Source organism: Euprymna scolopes, chromosome 9, assembly GCF_053919585.1.
Source record: "Euprymna scolopes isolate OS-2025 chromosome 9, ASM5391958v1, whole genome shotgun sequence".
Taxonomy (NCBI): Eukaryota; Metazoa; Mollusca; class Cephalopoda; order Sepiida; family Sepiolidae; genus Euprymna; species Euprymna scolopes.
Genome location: NC_136490.1, coordinates 34,474,982 through 34,487,075, shown reverse-complemented (window position 1 = coordinate 34,487,075; position 12,094 = coordinate 34,474,982). Strand labels below are relative to the sequence as shown.

General features: G+C 33.8%; 1 protein-coding gene across 5 annotated transcripts in view; it reads right to left on the bottom strand.

The window, feature by feature from the left end:
• LOC145284500 (cAMP-dependent protein kinase regulatory subunit-like) overlaps positions 1 to 12,094 on the bottom strand; it is a 416,793-nt gene that overhangs the window by 189,631 nt on the left and 215,068 nt on the right. The window contains exon 1 of one of the 5 annotated variants that reach the window (XR_013868849.1): positions 6,153 to 8,824. The exons of the other annotated variants lie outside the window; for them this stretch is intronic. The gene's annotated coding sequence lies outside the window, so the exon portion shown is untranslated. Of the gene's footprint in view, positions 1 to 6,152; positions 8,825 to 12,094 lie in introns of those variants that run through there. 5 annotated transcript variants of the gene reach the window in all.

The window sequence follows — 12,094 nt, the reverse complement described above, 5'->3', positions numbered from 1 at the left end:
AAAGTTGAAAGTTGATTTATTTGTGAGTTGACATGGTTGAGCATGAGACATAGTGATTTTTAAACATTCTGTATCTATCTATAAATAGATGTACAAAAAGATGCATGGAGATATGGTCTGATGAGCATGAAGCAGTAAAAAAAAAAAAAAAAAAAAAAAAAAAAAAAGAAAAGAAACGGTAGTTTTCATGAAAATTAGATTTCCCCCTACCCCCAAACCATTATTTTATTTAACCAGTCCGTCGTTAATGACAGATCTATAAATAATTCTTCAGGTACTTGGTTTTATGTGAGGCGCTATCATCCATATTTCAAGACTGAAAGGTTTATTTCTTTTAATTGTATTTGTGTGTATGATAAATGGGCTGGATTCACGATTCATAGTTTGTCAGGTGGAAAAACCAAAGCCAGAAACATGTTACAATTTAACTATTTAAAAAAAAAAAAAAAAATATATATATATATATATATATATATATATATATATATATATATATATATATACTAGCAGAGAAACCCGCGGTTTTCCAGGATTGAATGAGGATAAACAAATTTTCTACCCTCCCATGCTTTTATTGTCATCAAAATCATTGAAACCACCAGTTTTTCAATCAAATCGATTAATTGCCTACTCTAGTTAGGGACCCATTGCAGTGCACTAGAAAAAAGCTTCACATGCCTCTCTGCAGTGACAGTCTACAATACATTGCAGTTTATACTGCACTGTAGAGAATCTACTATTGATTATAGAAAATTATCTGTAAATAATGGCTTAAAGTTTAAAATGCAAAAGTCAAGTATCATGGTTCACTTGTGCTCTAAACAAAAATTGATTTCGAACGCGCCCCCATTTTATAAAAGAACCTACTGTTGAGTTTATATGACAAGCCTTTCTACTTGTGTGGTGATAAAAACATCTTAAATGCACATGTTAGGTTGTATAAAAGTGTCAATTTTAGTCAAAATTTGATTTCCTACTTCAATTGGATTTTTTTCCATTATTGATTTTTGAGACTTATCAGGCGCATTCTGACACAAAACGCATGTAAGAACACTCCCAGATACATCAAGTATCTTTAAGTGAAATTAAAAAAAAAAAAAAAATGGCTTAACTGTTTACGAGAACGAACTCTGTCTTGCGAGCACGCACGCAAAGTTTCTTCTATATAATAACAAAGATAGAGATAGAGATTTTTTTTTTTAATTTTGTCAATGTGAAAACAAGAGAAACAAAACGCGTAATTCCAATGAATCAGCAAAACTTGATTTGGTTGATTTTTAGAATTAGGTACTCGCAGGAGAGACAATGTAACGGTTGCCAAAGTAAACCATGTAAATCCAGTAGAACTAGAATTGCTATTCTGCGCCCGTTCCCAGGCCACCTAATTTGTCCAACATGTCCAATATGCATACAAAAACAAATAAATAACTCAACATTTAAGTTATCTTGAGATTTTAAAAGTTGGACCTATGTAGCATTTAAGCCAATACATCAAACTAATTCCGACTAGTCAATTTTCATTTCTTACTGTTGTACCGGGTTATTAACACTATAACGATGTATCGTGTAGTTTCACCTGGACAATTTATAATATGAAAACATTTTCCAAATATGACTGAAAATTAAGATCAGCAAGGGAAATAACTCATTTCAATTTTTTTATTTTTTTTATTTTAAGTGCAAGCGAATAAAAAAGATTATAAAATAAAACTTCACTGCATTCGGACAATGCCAGGTGTTTTTTTTTTTTTTTTTTTAGTAAATAATTTTTAACAACTGGAAGAGGTAGATAAAATATAGTTGTTTTGCTTAGAAAAATCTGTATAAAGGTTATGGATTTAGTATATCCAAAAATAAATGTTATTAAATTAAAAACAAACAACAAAAACAAAAAAAAACTTAAACACACACACACAAAAATGCTATATTTTATAAAATAATATGTCCTTTTCCATTTATTTTTTTTTTTACCTCAATGAATTTTTAAGTTGTAGACATACAGACAAAATATTTTAACTACTCAAGTTTTAAAGATATAAAGAGATGTAAACAAAGTATACTAGCATTCATTGAATATAATTTTTTCTTCAATTTTTCTTTAGCATGCGTTTCTTATAGGAATAAAGATTACAATAAAACTAAAAGCGAATTCATATATATTGTTTTCTAAAGAAAAGAAGTGATTCACTAAGGAAATCGAAGTCCCGACCCGTTAAAATTTTAAATATACACTATTTTGATAAAATTTAAATCAAATATATAACATTTTCCGGGAGGATACCTCCCCCCACCCTCATTCTTCCAACATGGAAGCAAAACCTCACTTAAAACTTTAAATATGTATACAATACATGTACAAAACGTTAATTTAGAAAATTTCAAAAATTGTAGCTTCTTACTATATTAAGGGTATGTGGGGAGCAGGGGGGGGGGGGGCTTCCCTACATCCAGAAAATACCAGTATCTCGTTTAGTGTGTGTGTGTGTCTAATATTTATTTTATATAGACAAATATTACAGAGTCGTTAAATAAAATATATTTTGCGACTTTTTATTGAGCACTCGTAATCTGGTTTTAATTCATGAATTTTATCTCCTGAATACCTTTAACTTGGTGTGTGTGTGTGTGTGTGTGTGTGTGTGTGTGTGTGTGTGTGTGTGTGTGTGTGTATATATATGCACACACACAAACAAACAAACAAACGCGCGCACTTGAATTCATCCCCTTAACAAGGCACATTGCCATTGAGACGTAAAAGGACCGAATTTGAAGTCATACCTACATGGGTATTCTAAGTGAGAAGTTTTGCACCAAGATGCTCCTTTGCATTACATTTAAATTTCTGCAGTCAGGGAAACAAGTGTCAGGGAGGGAATTCCAAAAGTTAGTAGTTTGAGGAAAGAAGTTATTAGAGTAGAAACCTCTTCCATCATCTAGGGACCTGCTTAGTGAAGGGGTGAGATTTTGTTAACTGTCGGACGAGGGGGGGTACCAGTGTAGACATATCAATGTTCTTAATTCGTTGTATGTCAAACTACATATTTCAAACATATAAACACAGTATCCATTGTATCCAAGAATACAATTTTTTTTTAGGAACAGGGGGTTACATTTTATTACACCGTGCATCTTTTAGACTAATGAAAGCAGTATTGTATTTCCTAAGATAACTCGAACATAAGGACATATTTATAAGGTAAAATGTCTCTTTACACTCGTAATAGGTTGTTATTATTATACTCATCCTATTGAAAGGCATACCAAAATGAATATTAGATTCAACTACAGTTTGGCTCCATTGAAAAAATTCTTTTTTAAGATATTTTTAACAGAATCATAGTATTTCCTTGATTTTGTTTAATGTTTAGCCTTCACTTTTTAAACATTTGTCTTAAAAATGAATTTAAAATAGGATTTTCTTCAAAAAAAAAAAAAAAAACTGACGAAATTAAAACATGACTATTTTATTTAAAATGAACATGTCAATGTTTTGTTTATTTTTTTTAATTTATTTCAAATACTGATTTCAGGAAAATAATTTAGCATTGCCCCCAAAAAAGATTTTGTGTGTGTGTGTGTGTGTGTGTGTGTGTGTGTGTGTGTGTGTGTGATTTTATTAATTTTCTTTTTTTGAAGATTGTAATGCTGCGAACATCTCCCCCCCCCCGCTTTTTATTTATACCAGCCGAAGGCTCTTTTTTTAGTATCCTCGTTGTTCCCTTAAGTGCAATTGTGTGTGTGTTATTTAAAACACATGTATGTATACTTTTACTGGCGTATGAGTTGTTCACATTTTTATGTATACTAACATTCCATCCCACAATAACCGCTTCCTGATATTTGCAATTCTCAAATGTTATAGTTTGAACACAATTAGCAAAAATATACAAACTTGCAATTATGTACGAGATAAATATTATCGAAAGCATGCATGCGTTTGTTATAGCACATGTGTTACTAGGTAGATGAATGCATAAGAGTTTGAAAAGTTATTTTATTATATATCAAATTTTAGTCATTCAATGAATTTAAAAATTTATACTATACCAGCTGATTGTTGGGTAATTTTATTCTGAAGTATATATATATATATATATATATATATATATATATATATATATATGTGTGTGTGTGTGTGTGTGTGTGTGTGTGTGTGTGTGTGTACACATAATACAAAGGGAGAAAATAGATAAACATTTCCCCCTTCTCTATTTATATCAATTAATATCAAAACTTGTTTATATTCATATAAACGATATCTATTATGTTAGCAATATTGTCTTTTTTTTTTTTTTTTTTTTTTTTTTTTTTTTTTTTTTTTACTATACAACTGACCTCCATCGCAGAGGTTGGCCAATCAACAGACTTAGACATTTCATTCATATATTCATTCATATAAAAAGCAAAATATTCCAGAATTCATTCAGTTACAATAAACGAATTTCGGGTATTTTTAGTTCGTTGCATTTCAAAACCAATGCGCAAAGATCAATAGAACACACTCAATCTTAATGTTCTAAATATGCATACTCACACTACTGCTACAACATTTACAAGATTCACAACCTGCCGGAGAGCGGGGGGGGGGGCGAAGGGGGCACAAATTGCATGGCCAGAAACTATTCTTCATTCACCGATAAATATCAAGTTGAGATTCTGAACCAAATATTATCGTCATCGTCAGAGATTCCTTATTTCTAACACGTTAGCATCAATTTAAAAGTATGGTGCAACAACAGTACAATAATAACAGCTCTGTTTGAATAAGAATGTAAACAGTATTTAGAAGAAGGTAGATAAAATTAATGAATTATGTAAACCAGTGCACTCATATTCTAAGAGAAGAAATTCAAAGCAGAATATCCTCTTTAGAAGGGATGACATCGATTTAGTGTGTGTGTAATATATACATATTACGCACACATACACAAAGAAAATTAACTTATGACAGGAAAACATTTACATTATTTATTGAATCAAATGTTCAAAGACAGGAATTATAATAAAAGTTGTTCCTTAATTCATCGAGTTTCACAACTTCATGCTTTCTTCTAATACACACACGCATTGCTGATTAGTTACATATCTAACGACCGAGTTTCATCTAGTCATACTGAAGAGGCATGATACGGAAAAACAGCTGTCAGTTAAGGACATGACTTATTTTTTTTTAAGTCATCAAAATTATAAATCACGACAATGAAATGTTATTACTATAAATAATTCGATAAAACTGTGAAATTTGGATCTATCTTAAGAAGAACAGGTCTTGGAGTGAATGTGGTATTGTGGTAAGCGAGATATTTCCAGTTGATAGACAATTTTAAGTAATTGAAGCCAAAGATGACCAACGACACCAAATATCCCCACACTTTTTTTAATGGCCGTGTGTCTAATTTGTTCATAATGTATTTTTATATTTTGTGCAAATAAATATTTTGAAGTTATAAATCAACGCATTCGTAGAATTTTTTTTTTTTTTTTTTTACATGCGTTTTTCAGAAAATTTTATGGAAAGGTTACCAGGAAGGATATCCACGTCAGAAAAGTCTCTTCAATTTGTCCGTGTCTTTTTTTTTTTTTTTTGTTTTACATTTACGCAAATATTATTTACATATAAATATCACCTTTAATAAGTTACCTTATATGGAAAAGTTATTCAATATCGGGTATAAACCAGAGATAAATATAAATCATTACGTATACAGAATCTAGTGTCCGTGTTAGCTGGCAGTTTCATGCCCAATGTGATCATTAGACCATGTTTAGGTTAGAGAATCAGATTGGTCGCAAAACTGCAAGTTAGCATGGGAATTTGATTCAATGTCATTTGTGTGTGTATGTGTGTGTGTCTACGTGCATATACACATGTGCATGTATATGCATTTCTTCGTAATCCACATTCTCGTCTTTCTATCAGCTGCATTATCATCACCGACAGCAAGCAAGGTTGTCGAGAGAGAGAGAGAGAGAGAGAGAGAGAGAGAGAGAGAGAGAGAGAGAGAGAGAGAGAGAGAGAGATTGGAAGAAATAAAGGAAGAGAGATTAGAGGATGGGACCATCAGACACCGACAAAAGATGTCATCGGAAGAATGTGCACGCGCACTTGCGACTAAGAAATTACACGAGATCCACACCACAGTTCAACATACCTGATAAACTACCTCTTGCATCTTCCATTAGACATTGCAAAATTAAAAAGAAACACTGGTGGGTGGTGGCAGTGTCGTGGGTGGTGAGACAGGTGGTGTAGGTGATGGTGGAGTTACCCTCTCGTGAGTGCTGATCGCGGTACCGACGACAATGACGGATGAGAAAATTCTGAAGATTCGAAAGTCGGAGAGTGCACTTAGATGTGGCCTAACGTAAACAACAACCTCTGCTAGTAACGCAGATCTATGCTCATGTAAAACGGCTTCTTATGAGACAGGAGAGTTCCTATTATCCACGAGTCCTGGTAGCAAAATGAAGATTTGCCAAACTGACTAAAGAGAGAATGTGTACATTTTTAAAAAGAAAGACAAGCAACGAGAGAGAGAGAGAGAGAGAGAGAGAGAGAGAGAGAGAGAGAGAGAGAGAGAGTGATATGGTAGAAGAGCTAAAAGAAATCAATATTCAAACTCCTCTACCTTCTCCCTCTTCTGCTATTCTTTTCCAAACACGCACAAAAAAAAAAAAAAAAAAAAAGGCGATGCTCGTGAATACACAAAAGGGGCATTTATATATTTTTGGATATCCCTACTCAATAATATTCCCCGTTTCTAGCTAATATTTTATAACGCAAGAGGGGAAAAAATTAATTATATAGAACTCTAAAAACAAATATTCATACTAAAATAAATATAGAAATAATAGTTGGACGTATCTCTGTATTCTTTCAACTGTCATTCAGTAGACATACCTCTATTAATATCAGTAAGAGAAGGAAGAACGGTTAAGAGTTGGGGACTTTATTCTTATAAGTTAGAAAAATATTTTTATGGAAAGAGACAGAGAGAGAGGGGGAAGTGAAAAAAAGATTAAAAAGAAATAAAAAGTACAAGGAAAATAAAAATATTTTCAAAAGCTGAAAAAAAGGCACACCACAATGAGGAAGGGAAGAATAAAAAGCACACAAAGAGATGGGAGAAGCAAAAAAGTGCGCAACCAGACGACGGGCCCAAAAGAGGCACGCAGCCAGACGACGGGCCCAAAAGAGGCACGCAGCCAGACGACGGGCCCAAAAGAGGCACGCAGCCAGACGACGGGCCCAAAAGAGGCACGCAGCCAGACGACGGGCCCAAAAGAGGCACGCAGCCAGACGACGGGCCCAAAAGAGGCACGCAGCCAGACGACGGGCCCAAAAGAGGCACGCAGCCAGACGACGGGCCCAAAAGGGGCACGCAGCCAGACAACGGACCAAAAGGGGCACGCAGCCAGACGACGGACCCAAAAGAGGCATGCAGCCAGACGAGGAAGCAAAAAGGCACACAACCAGTGAAGGGGCACATGACTAGCTGAGGGGCAAAAAGGCACACAACCAGACGGGGCGGGGGACAAAAGGCACACAACCAGACGGAGCGGGGGACAAAAGGCACACAACCAGACGGGGCGGGGGACAAAAGGCACACAACCAGACGGGGCGGGGGACAAAAGGCACACAACCAGACGGGGCGGGGGACAAAAGGCGCACAACAGAACGAGGGAAATAAAAAGACACAAAAGAGGGTTGGTAAAGTGCGTGTATGTGCGCGCGTGCAAATACCACGTTTTCATATATTTAACTAGAAAACACTGCTCCACACTGCTCAATATTTAAAATTGATAAATGAAGTTGGACCAATAGGTTTGCAGTATCCAACTCGGACCCACTATGAAATCGTTCATAGTAGATAGTTTGTTTTATTACATATAATAAAATCTGAATGCAAATAATTGAGACATGTGCTATTTCTGTAATGCAAAAACTATAAGTCTTTCCTATTCAATTACAACGTCATACAATGATGAGTTATGAGAGATTCTTTTCGGTCAGTTAATTAAAACACTGCAGGAAGGCAATATAACAAGACTTCAATTTTGTGTGAGAGTACGCGAGAGAAATGAAACCCTAAATAAAAACAATTTAAAACGCAAATATTAATAAACTTGTCCATTGCTGTGTAATTGGATTCATGGGCAAATTACAAATTTTATTTATTACGGTTAAGTTACGCCCTTAAATTGTAACCAAGAAAATTGAAATATGTTCAGAAGGAAAAAGAGTTTTCAATGAAAAAATTAGTCACTGCGAGAAGCATATCCTCAGTATTAGTTCTGGTGCTATTATAAGAGTAGGATAGGATGGAGTAAGTTAATGAGACTTCTACCATTAATAACTAGCAATGCATTATCATCGTCAACTAAAGGAAAGGTCTACCAAGCACGTGTCCGTAGTGTGTCGTTCTAAAAGTAAAGACTCTTATTTTTTTTTTTTTAATCCAAAATGTTTAAAAGCTACGAAGACAGGAGTGGTACCATTAAAACGAGTGACCGTTTTGTGCTCCAGAATGTGTTTTCCTATATAGTCACCCCCATTCTCAATGTACTTTTGCCAGGAATTCAATGCGACATATCTGCTTCTGATGTACGTCCATAACAGGGGTTGCTTTCTAAGAGTCTCACACTATCAATATCCACAACAGAAAGATGAAAGTTTCATGTCATGAATGCATAAGTTCAGTCATCATAACAATGCAATTTGCAATCTCATTTGATCCATTCAGGCAGAATAAAAATATATAGGATGCATCAATTTTGGAATACTCTTTGTATATAGAAGTGAAACCAGGCTAGTGAGGATTGAGGGTATGCATTGCCTGGAGAGAAATGATACGCAAATAATACAATGGATGTGCAACATGAATCTTAAAAACAGAGTTAGATTTGATGAACTTAGAAGAAGATTAAATATGGACAGTATAGAGAGATGTGTGTAAAACAGACTTCAATATTAGAATCATGTTTAAAGAATTAAAGTTCTTGTGTCAGTAGATGTAGAACAGTTAAAGTGGTTGCAGAAGGCAAAAAAAAAAAAAAAAAAACATCGGAAAAAGTGATAAGAATGTATTTGAGAGAAAGAGGGATAATAAAGACCCGGTCAGTGATAAATTAGTTTGGAAGTAATTTGTAAAGGCCATCCAAAACATGCTAGCATGTAAAACAGATAAACTGAATATAATAATGACTGGCAGGACCTGTGGAAATTCCACAGCGGACTCTTTCATATGTAATATATTGATGTTGGCATTCTGTGGATGTTCAGTTCATTGTAGCTCTTTTGGTAAAACTGCAAAAGTATTTATCTAAGCTAACAGGAACGCTCAGCATATATTATAATTTATGCAAAGTCAATTTTCTATTGATTCTTATATATTATAAAGTTATGATTTCAAAATAAAAAAAAAATATCCATATGACTTGGGTGCATCAGCTTGAATCGAAACTAAAATCAAAACTTAAGAATTCTTGACAAAATTATTTAAAAAAAAAGAAAAAAAAAAAAGAAAGATAGGTGACTTTAGTGCCATCAGTTATAATTTTTTTTTTTTTTTTTTTTTTTACACAGTGATCACCACTTATCAAGGCCCGGAAGCCACTCAGGGATAAGGGTTATTGCAAGTACATTACGTTAGTGTGGAGATTTGATGAAGTGTTTACTTAAGGGGGCGGTTCATTAGGAATTTGTTAACGTTGGACTTGAAGACATCCAAGTTGTAGTCCGGTGGGAAGCAGGCAGACGGAACAGAGTTCCACAGGCGTGCAGTTATAAGAAAGAAGCTTTGTTCATGGAATCCGCGTTTTGATTTAGGCACAGATATAGAGTGGGGGAAATTTTTCACAGTGGATTCAGCTAGACAGGTGTTTTTCGTGAAAGATTGGCGGGGGGGGGCAGAGATTGGAGTTCAGACGAGCACCTGCCATGGAAATAACGATAAAGCAAGGATAGGCTCGCAACGTCTCTCCTGTGGGAGAGAGGTTGCAGGGTAGAAAAAAGGGCATCCCCCACTAAGCCACGAAGTCTATTTTGTACTCTGTCAAGGCAGGATAGGCTGTTTTTAGCAGCTCCTGCCCAGATATGGCAACAGTATTCCATCCTTGGACGTACTTGGCTTTTATATAGATAGAGAATTGCATCAGTAGTGATATATCTTCTGGAGCGGTAGAAGGATCCCACATATATAATCGAAACCGAAACTTGTTAAGAATTCTTGGTAAAATTATTTATTACAAGAAATGGAAGGTCTTAATCAAATGATAGTAACTCCGAAGAAAAAGATGTAAGACACGCTATCGTATTAGTTTGAAAATATATAAAGTCAATTTATAGGTCGATTAAAAATTAGAGTATTAAAATCTGCAACAACTATGGATGGCAGTTATTGCTGAGAATGCAGTTAGAAGACTCGGAGTTCCTATCTCATCACAGTTACCACCTGACGAAGGCCAGAGGAATAGTTGGCTGAAACGTCATGAAACAACATCTAAGATGATAATAGTCCGCAATAAGATAAATTAAATCAATGTAGTGTATAAATTCAAATGCTCTCTAGGAGAATATAACTCCGAAAATAAATATAAGATTAATACATACATTGCATTTAAACAATACTAGTGCTTTATATCAACATTTAATAAAAGAACACAACTGCCCCCACCGCCAATCTTAGAAAAATCCTCATCGACAATACAAAAATTATACAATGTGAAAATAATCTAAAAAAATTAAAAATTCTTTAAGCGTCATACATATATAGATGACAAAGATGGCTATAGAATTATGAGAGTTTGAGGAAAAAAAGATTAATAAAAAATAAAATAAACAATAGGCAAAACATAAGTTAATCTTAAACAAATAAGATACATTATTAAAAAGATCTATTAACTACTAGAAAGACCGGTGTTTCATCGTTTTCAAGGGAAATTGAGGAACCCAAGAATTGCAAACACCAGAACTAAATTGGCAGGAAAGGACAGGAAATATTCGATTTCAGATAAAATATTTTAAAAAATATCCCCAAAAAAGCAAATATTAATAAACTTGGAATTTAAGGCAAAAAAAAGTTCTGGCGTTTGACATCTGAATTTTAAATTCAGTACATCGTATAGAATGTATTTATTTTTAGTCACCCTCAAACATGGCATGTTGCCACTGAGATCTAAAGCACTACTGTAAATTAGGTGTCATGTTTACAGAGAGCATCCTAAGTGGGGAGTTGTGCAACAAGATATTTATTCGGTAAACCAGTTTCAAAGCCAGTTTTAAACTATCAAGTCAAGATAGGGCACTTATGTTACCCTGCTGAAAAAATAATATTATTCAGAAAACGATTCTTAACATGAAGAGAGGAGGGTATTTATAACTATTCTCTACTTCCACCAAACAATTCAATAAAAAAAAAATATATATATATATATCATAAAACTCTAATTTAACTTGAAAATATGATTTTTAAAAAAATGGCACGGTAACGGAAGTACCTAAGCACCGTTTATTCATATTACATGTAAATTTCTGCATGTTGGTACAGTCAAGGAAACTGGGAATTCTAAAAGCAAGCAATTTGAGGGAGAGAAGCAATTAGAATAGGAAGTCTTCTGGCATATGGCGACGTCTACAGTCAAGGGTGGGACTTGGTTGTTTCTTTAGTTGGTCAAAGTGTAAGGGGCATTTACATTTAAGATTAAATTTAAATTAAAAAGAAAAAAAAAAAAAAAATATATATATATATGTTTTTTAACTCCAACTTCTAAAGAGTTCCTACCTAAAATAAAAATCCATTATTCATTGAACTTTTGAATAGTCAAGTCGCTGCCTGATGATATCTGTTGTTTGATTGAAACAAGTGGCTATTTGTAGCAGCGGGATGTGAGCATGTTTATATAACAATAAACAAGTATATATATATATATATATATATATATATATATATATATATATATATATAATGGGGTATATTGTTAGAAAGCTGCCCTGTTGTAAAAATGAAGATCCAAGAGTTATTTTAAAAAAATAAGCCAATTAAACTAATAAAAATGAGGGTCTTAGTTCAATTTTAGAATTACTAATCATTTA